The sequence below is a fragment of the Nicotiana attenuata genome, unplaced genomic scaffold (assembly GCF_001879085.1).
Source record: "Nicotiana attenuata strain UT unplaced genomic scaffold, NIATTr2, whole genome shotgun sequence".
NCBI lineage: Eukaryota > Viridiplantae > Streptophyta > Magnoliopsida > Solanales > Solanaceae > Nicotiana > Nicotiana attenuata.
In genome coordinates this window covers 69,946-78,900 of record NW_017670579.1, presented here as the reverse complement: position 1 = coordinate 78,900, position 8,955 = coordinate 69,946, and positions in this window count along the sequence as shown.

The window sequence follows — 8,955 nt, the reverse complement described above, 5'->3', positions numbered from 1 at the left end:
AAAGTTGGTCGCTTTTTTGGTATATTTTTGGCAGAAACTACATTTTTGGCTGCTATACCACCTGCCAGCTTATACCAAATATCCTAAACAGGCATTTTATGCCAGCAACAACAACAACAACACTAAAACGCAACAAAATATAAAGATCAATAGAACTAAAATATTAAGCTAACAAAACTAAGTTAACGTTTATTACAAGCTCATTTGAAAACTAGTTCTATTGTCTAGTTCAAAGTATATAAAGTACTCAAGGAGTGTTCTTTTAGCATCCTCGTTCGAAAGTTGGATTGCCTCGGCCGACTCGTTAGGTGGCTGACTTTGTATGAATTCCCCCACATCAGCTCTGAAGCGAACCTATAAGAAAAATTATATTGAATTAATATTTCAAAGTTTATATAAAAGTAAATCAAAATACTTAATGATAAGTAAAAAACTTACATGTATAGTCGAGGCTCGACTCTCGACCTACCTTTCTGAATCAGTCTATTTCTTCTTCTTTACAATACGAGTTTCATTGAATAGCTCATCTTGCTTCATTGGCATCATAAAGCTGTCCGGTGGCTTTGGTGATTATCCTCATGGTATTATTACTCGGGATGAACTTGGATACAGAGAATAACTTGGATACAGTAGCTGACAGGGTGTGTCTTTTGATCAATTGTTGTTCTCGTTAGCGACAATGATGTTGAGACTGCAATGACATGTGTTTCAACTAGAGATGGTATAGGCAGGAATTTTAACATTTCCTAGTAGATAAAAGAAAGATTATAGAGGAATTCTCTACTTCATTTTCCAAGAAGAAAAGAAGTTTAATTGAGAGTGACAAGGGTGATGGTGATGGAATGTTTACCGTTGGTCATGGCAGTTCCCATAAAACGGGGATCATAAGACTCTATGATGACAAAGATTATAGGAAGTTTTGTTCTCAACTTTCTTCCAAGTCTGATCCGTACAAGCTTAATGGGATATTGGTGATATATTCTTCTGAATCCGAAGAATATATCACCAATATCCCACTAAACTTCACTACCAGAAAATACCTTTTTTCCGACTACAAATTTCGACTACAAAATGTCAGTCGGAATTTTCCGACTACTGTAGTCAGAAATGTTATATTTGTTTTTTAATTTATTTTTAAGAATTATTCCGAATACGTTTTTGACTAATATAATCATAAAATTTCGCGGGAAATTGCGCGCTAAAAAGTTTCCAACTACCGTAGTCGAAACATTAGTAGTAAAGTCAAAACCACTTTTGACCAAGTGGTCCCGATAGTTGTAGTCGGAATTTTTTTAATTAAAAATATTAAATAATATATAGTTTCCGACTAGAGTAGTCGGAAACGTTAAGTTATTTTCCGCTTACCTTGATTTTCTATTTCGTTTTTCCAACAATCTCTCTTAGTCTGTGTCTCTTTTTCTATATCTCCTCGCCCTCTCTCTCAACGGCGCCGGCAAAATCGGCCACGAGGACTTCATCAGGTACTCTCTCTCTTTCCCGTTTAATCTTCGGCCAAGACTAGGATTTCGATTTTAGTGTGCAAAATCAACGGCATCACTAGGGTTTCGATTTTAATCAGAGCTTTTCATTCTCTTCACAATTCTTTATCAAAATCTGCCGAGGTCTTAATTAGGTACTACTGGTTTCTTGACATGATTTACCTTTTTAGTTTCATACCAATTTATATCAGTGGAGGGAATGAGGCCTGAAATCTGATTTTGTGTAATACTCGTTGAAGTTGAAAGTGTTTTTGATGGATCCAGTTTATCCATTGATTGATGTGTTTCATACCAGTCTAAAGTCTTTTTTCTCTTGGCTTATGGGTTAAATCTTTCCTTCCTTTTAACACTAATTGACTCATCGTTTTTTTTTCTGTTTTCTAACCCATTTTATTTCTGAGCGCAGTAGTTGATGAAGCACTCAAAACTACTTTTCAGGTTCGCCCATTTTTCTTCGTGCCCCTCTTAACACTATGTAGGGTTTAATTTTCTTACTTTCTTTTACTAAATTCTCTTATATTAGCCTGCTGCGACATTTCTTCTTCCTTGTCACTAGCACCGACATTTTGCTGTTAATTTTTTGATACATCTTAATTTATTTGGCTTTTGGCCTAATTTTCAAAGATGTTATAGAGTAGACATCTTTTGACTTTTTTCTTAATATTGGAGTTAAACCGATAATCATTAGTGATATGTTTTTTGTTGGAACTCTTAATTTATGTCTGGTTTTAGGACTTTTTGCTGTCGGTTGAGACCAGTCATACTTTGGGGATTAGATTATAATTGAGACCTTATCCCTGATTCACCATCTAGCCTTGCGATGGTTCTAAAACTCCAATTTTTTGAAATAACAATTTTCGTATCTGTTCCGCACTGCTATATAAAATTGTCAAATTGGTTTTGGTATTTTGCCTATTTAAAAGTAAAAGGAAATGAGTAAACAAAAGGATTATAACAATTCTGTTCTACACTGCTACCTAAGGTTCATGTCATATCTATTGTTGTGTGTGAGTATTCTTAGTTTTAGCTAAAAATTTGAAGTGACTATCCCAGAATAGAGAATTTGTGTTACTGACTCGTTGAAGGTTGATCAGATTCAGGGGATGTATACTCCTTCAACACCATTGTTGTGCTGAGAGTTTTTGAAAAACAATGTAAAAAAATAAAGGGGGGAATAACTTGATTGACTTAGAGGGAAGGTGAAGAGCGCGTAAGGCGCTGTTTGAGTTGGAATTGTATTTTAGACAGTTACAATTTAGGCAAGGGCTTAAAAGTGAGTTAAACAACATACATTCAAAAACTTGGTAAAGGAAAAATTACTTGTAGCACTCATGCAAGACAGAAACCAAAAAAAATTATGTTCATCCAAAAGTAGTAAAATTGAAAATGATGGGAGGGTCTTAGGATGGAAAGCACACATGCATGCTGATGCATATATGAAAAACCACAACAACTAAATTGTATAACGAGATATCAGGATAAAGATAAGGAACATTTAACCATATAAAACTGGTACCATGTGAGAGTAATTCCAATGAAACAGAGTAAATAGACTAAGAAAAAGCATATTCATGTAACAGTGAAAAAGTTAATGTTCACCGCAAATAGTTTGTGATAACTGAGGGAAGGCTATATGTTATGAAAATCTCTGTTTTCTTTCTTAACTGAGTTTTCAGTAATTTACAATGAGTCCTCACATTTCCTTTTCAGTCTAAGCTTTTTAGCATATCCATTTAAAATGTTACATTGAAAGTATATGCATTGTGTGTTTTTAACCTGGCAATTCGCACTTTTATCTGCATTTTTACCTACATATTTATTTGGTGTCACTTTTTGTTCTACGTTCACTCATACAAGTCATCTTGATTTTGTAGAAGACTAAAGAGTACAAAGGTTGATAACTAAAGGAAGGTTGGCACTACCGGCTTATCATCTATTTCGACTTTTTTTTTTAGTTTCGTCCTTGCTGCGACAGGTATATCTATATATCTTTTTTTTTAAATATATATTTATAAAAAATATATCTTTATATAAATCATAGGACTTGCCTCATTCTTCATGTTACCTTGTTTGCCAATAACTAAATGGTTGGGTTTCATTTGTGTAAATTTAAAATTTTAGTTTCACTTTGATGCTAGGAGTTAACTATTAATTTATATTTACATGTTATTCATTTCACTTTAAGTTTGAATGAAATAATGAAATAATACTATGTAATCATTAAAGTATTTAGCATAGTACTAAGTGCACTTTCTCCGGATATTATTGTTGTTGCAAATTTAACTAGTCAATTGGACATGTGAGACTTCTCTTGTTGAATTTTTATTCCGCTATAAACTAGTATATATGCTTTTGAATGTAATCAATCTAATTTTTGTTGTGAAATTTTATATTTATAGAGTCATTCATAGTTAAAATGTTGAAGGTATTACAATTATTCAAAGTAGGAACCTTTAGAAGAATATCTCAATAGTTTTTTCTCTTGATGTAGATGGAATTTGAACATCATAGATGGATGTATAATAGGACTCATCCTAATCGTGTGGGATTGAGGGAGGAATTTATAGAAGGAGTTGTGGGGTTTATTGCTAAGGCGAAATCGCTAAATGATTTTCTTATTGAAGGGGCAATTAGGTGCCCTTGTATTAAATGCAAGTGTGTCAAGTTATTGAGACCAGATGTAGTTGAACTCCATCTTTACAAGAATGGATTTATAGAAAATTATTATGTGTGGACTGTTCATGGAGAGAATCGTGATTTTCATAATTCTTTTGGTGGTGAGGGTAGTCCCAGAATAGACAATAATTTTGAAAATTTTCGATTCAATGAAATGATGAGAGATTCTTTTGAGATGTTCCCAGGGGCTCAATCCGAACCAAATGATGAGGCTAAGCGCTTTTATGAACAACTAGAAGAAGCTAGTCATCCATTGTATGAAGGCTCAATGCATTCCAAGTTGTCTGTTGCAGGTAGACTACTAACTATCAAATATGATAGTTCTATTTCTCAAGGGGGCATGGATTCTATCATTGGGCTTATGAATGAACTAAATCCGAATAAAATTGATCTACCCAAAGATTTCTATACTGCAAAGAAATTGGTGTCCAAGTTAGGGCTTTCATCAGAGAGGATTGACTGTTGTGAGAAAGGATGCATGTTATTTTATAAGGATGATGCAGCGTTAGAAAACTGTAAGTTTTGTAACCAACCTCCTTATAAACAAATGCTAATAAGAAGAAGGTTCCAGTGAAGGCGATGCATTACTTACCACTTATACCAAGGTTAAAGAGGTTGTATGCATCAATGAGCTACGCTCCTCATATGATGCTGAGGTCTTTGCGGAGACACATAAGAAAAAGAAGAAAGACGGTTCAAGGGAAGGATGGGTTGAGACACGTGCATCGGAACAATATGTAAGATCATAACTTTAAGACTATTTTCAGAGTTTTTAGCCAAAATTGTCCCTTATTTTCGGGAGTAGATCTAATTTTGTCCTTCATCTATCACCTTGAGCACGTATTGTCCTCTAACTTTACCAAATTAAGATGTTTATCCTATTCGAACTCATATAGGGAACAATGCTAGCAATCTCAAGCTTTAGATTGCACTGAAGTCAGTTAATGTTGTAAGAAAAGTATCTACCAACTAGATTAGAGCCCGTTTGGATTAGCTGATAAGCATAGGTGCTGAAAAGCACTTTTAAGTGCTGAAGCTGATTTAAAAAATAAGTAGTTACGTGTTTGGATAAAAGTGCTGAAATTAATAATAAGCAGCTAAAAAATTGGGTATACAAAGAGTTTTGTTTTAAAAAAAAGTATTTTAGGGATAGAAAAGTAAATATTTTGGTCAAACCTAAAGTGCTTATAAGCTGAAATTTGATGAGTTGGGGGAGACCAACTTATGGCTTTTGGCTTTTTTTTGGCTTATAAGCACTTAACTTATAAGCACTTTTAATTTTACCAAACGCGTAGATAAGTCAAAAAGTGCTTATAAGCCAGTTTGACCAGCTTATAAGCTTAGCCAAACACCTCTTAGCCTTTTGATACTTTCTTTTCTCAGAGATAGTTTTGTTTCTTAATGTTGTAAATAGACATATGTTTTCCTTTTTCTCTTATTTAGTACTAACTTTTCGGTACATTTCAGTATGCTGGAGTGAGAAGGTTTGTAGTTATACCATTATCTTGATGCTTAAAAATAGCGCCACGGAGCCGTGATTGGTATAGACCTTGTTAGCTTATTTTGCATCTTAAAAGAGTTTGAGATTCATGAATGGAAATATCTTTTGATGTTTATTCTCTGAATTTAATGTTATTGATTGGAAAGTATAACCTTTTTTCTTTTCGGGAGCATCAACTGTGTCCAAATATGCTATAACAATGTCTTTGAAAGTGTTAATAGGTGTACAATCTCGACGATTCTCTATCATGTTTCTAGGCCAATAATCCCAGGGAATGACTGTTGACTTTCTTTCCTTAGTCTCCAATTGTCAGAAATCATCCATTTTTTATTTGCTATAACTGTGGGAAGGTGCATTAAGTTCATTCGTTTTAGTTTGGACATCTCTTAAATGTGTATTTTTCTATAACTATTGGCTTTTGTGTTTATGCTTATCTGTTCTGGTACTTTTCCATTTTGTGCAATTTATGCCAGTTGAGGAAATCTATGTATGGTACTAGAATCCTCATACTGAGCAGGACATTGAGCTTGTATTCCGACATAGGTATTCATTATGTCTATCAACTGCTCAAGTTACATTTGAATTTCTGCTGATGCATTCTCTGGATAATTTTTGCTAATAACTCACTATTTTCACTTTGATATTGATTTATTTATATAATCCTTATTACTTTTATTTCAGGATGGATATCATAGAAGCTTGGATGAATGGTGTCAGTCGCAGCCTACTTCTGATGATGGTACCCCAATCCAACCGTCACCCGATGTTATGACTTCAATATGAACCGATGTAGCAGGTGGTGTATCCAAAGGAAGAGTTTACGGGCTTGGAGTACAACGGCCTTCCTCTTTTCGTCCATCGCCATTAGTTTCGGATGCTCCTAATGCGCAAAATCAGGAAGAAATGGGAGCAATGCAAAAGAATATTGAGTTGTTGTTGAAACGATGTGAGACTGCCGAAGCTCACATTGCTAGAATGGATAAATACATGAAGAAACACATGCCCCACTTTTATGATGATGAAGAGACTGATTCTGATGTGTAGTAGTGATTTAAGGTTGATTATTGTTCTTGGATGTTTAAATTTTATATTTAGACTTTATGGTAGATTTGAATGATGTGGTATATATATGTTTAGACTTTATTATATTAGTGTCGATATGTATTAGCTACTCAGACTTCATATTAAATATTTAGACGTTAAGTAATGTTTTGGTTTGATATTATGGGATTTGAATGTTTGTTTGTTGATGTTGGAATTGGTTGGTTTGATTATTAGATTGTTTAGTTGGAATTGGCTGTGTAGTTGAAATTGATTTGTTGAGTTGGTTGTTTAGTTGGAATTGACTTGTTGAATTGGTTGTTCATAATATTTTGCATTTGACTGGTGATGTGCTAATAAAATGGCAGTATTCTGTCAAATTTCAACCCAGTTTTCCGACTACTGTAATCGAAAAGTGTGCGCAGCATAATGATTTTCCGACTACAATAGTCGGAAAATGAGGCCAGAATAATGCATATTCCGACTACTGTAGTCGGAAAATATAATAAAATAACTAATAGGTAATTATTATTTGTATAATATGCCCACTACAGTAGTCAGAAATATTTTTTAAAATAAATAATAGTTTTTCCTTATCTTCCGACTACTTCAGTCGGAAAATAGCTGCATTTTTTAATTTTTGGTGGAAAATATTTTCCGACTACTGTAGTCCGGAATTTCTGACTACAGTAGTCGGAAAATATTACCCGACCAATCTTTTTCCAACTACTCTAAATCAGTCGGAAAGTAGTCAGAATAGGTACTTTTCCGACTAGTTTCCGACTATTTTGGTAGTCGGAAAATAGCGAATTTCTTGTAGTGCTTGTACGGATCAGACTTGGAAGAAAGTGTAGAACAAAACTTCCTATAATCTCTGTCATCATAGAGTCTTATGATCCCCGTTTTATGGGAACTGCCATGACCAACGGAAAACATTCCATCACCATCAACCTTGTCACTCCCAATTAAACTCCTTTTCCTCTTGGAAATTGAAGTATAAAATTCCTCTATTACCTCTTCATTTATCTACTTAGTAAATGTTAAACTCCTACCTACACCATAACTATTTGGAACACATGTTCTTGCCTTCTCATCATCGTTGTCGCTAATGAGAAGAACAATTAAAGGCATACTCTGCCAGGTACTGTGTCTTAGTTATTCTTGGTGGAAGTTCCATTGCATGTCTAATATTACCATCAACCCCTTCTACAAAATCCTCCCGCAATCTAAAATTCCAATACATAAATCAAAATTTTAATTCATATCCTAAAGGTTCAATTCATATCCTAAAGGTTCAACTCATATCCACAAAAGTTCAAGTCATATCCTAAAATTTCAATTTATATACTAAAATTTCAATACATAAACCAAAATTTCAATTCATATCCTAAAGGTTCAATTCATATCCTAAAGGTTCAACTCATATCCACAAAAGTTCAAGTCATATCCTAAATTTCAATTTATATACTAAAATTCCACTACATAAATCAAAATTTCAATTCATATCCTAAAGGTTCAATTCATATCCTAAAGGTTCAACTCATATCCACAAAAGTTCAAGTCATATCCTAAAATTTCAATTTATATACTAAAATTCCAATACATAAACCAAAATTTCAATTCATATCCAAATTTCAATTCATATCCTAAAGGTTCAATTCATATCCTAAAGGTTCAACTCATATCCACAAAAGTTCAAGTCATATCCTAAAATTCAAATAACAAGACTTAACATAAACCCTAAAAATTTAGGGTTTCTTCTCTTCAACCCATTTTTCCCCAAATTAGTAGGTAAAACTAATTATTTTAGCTACTAATAATTATCCTAGATTTAATTTAGCTAAGAACAATTAATTTTTACAAATCAAACTACAAAGAATTAAAATAAATCTGTGTATTTCGAAAAAAAAAGAGGAAAGGAGAGAGAAACCTACCTGGACAGTGGCGGTGGAGCTGCTGCTGCCTCCGGCGAGTGGAGGGTGGTGGGGGACGGCGGCGTAGTACAACGTAAATATATATATTACATATATATAAGTCATATTCGATATAATATTACCTAATACGCTTATACTTAGTACATAGTACAGCGTAACTATATATATTACATATATATAAGCCATATTCGATATAATATTACCTAATACGCTTATACTTAGTGCATAGTACAGCGTAACTATATATATTATACATATATATATATATATATATAAGCTATATTGATATAATATTATACTTAGT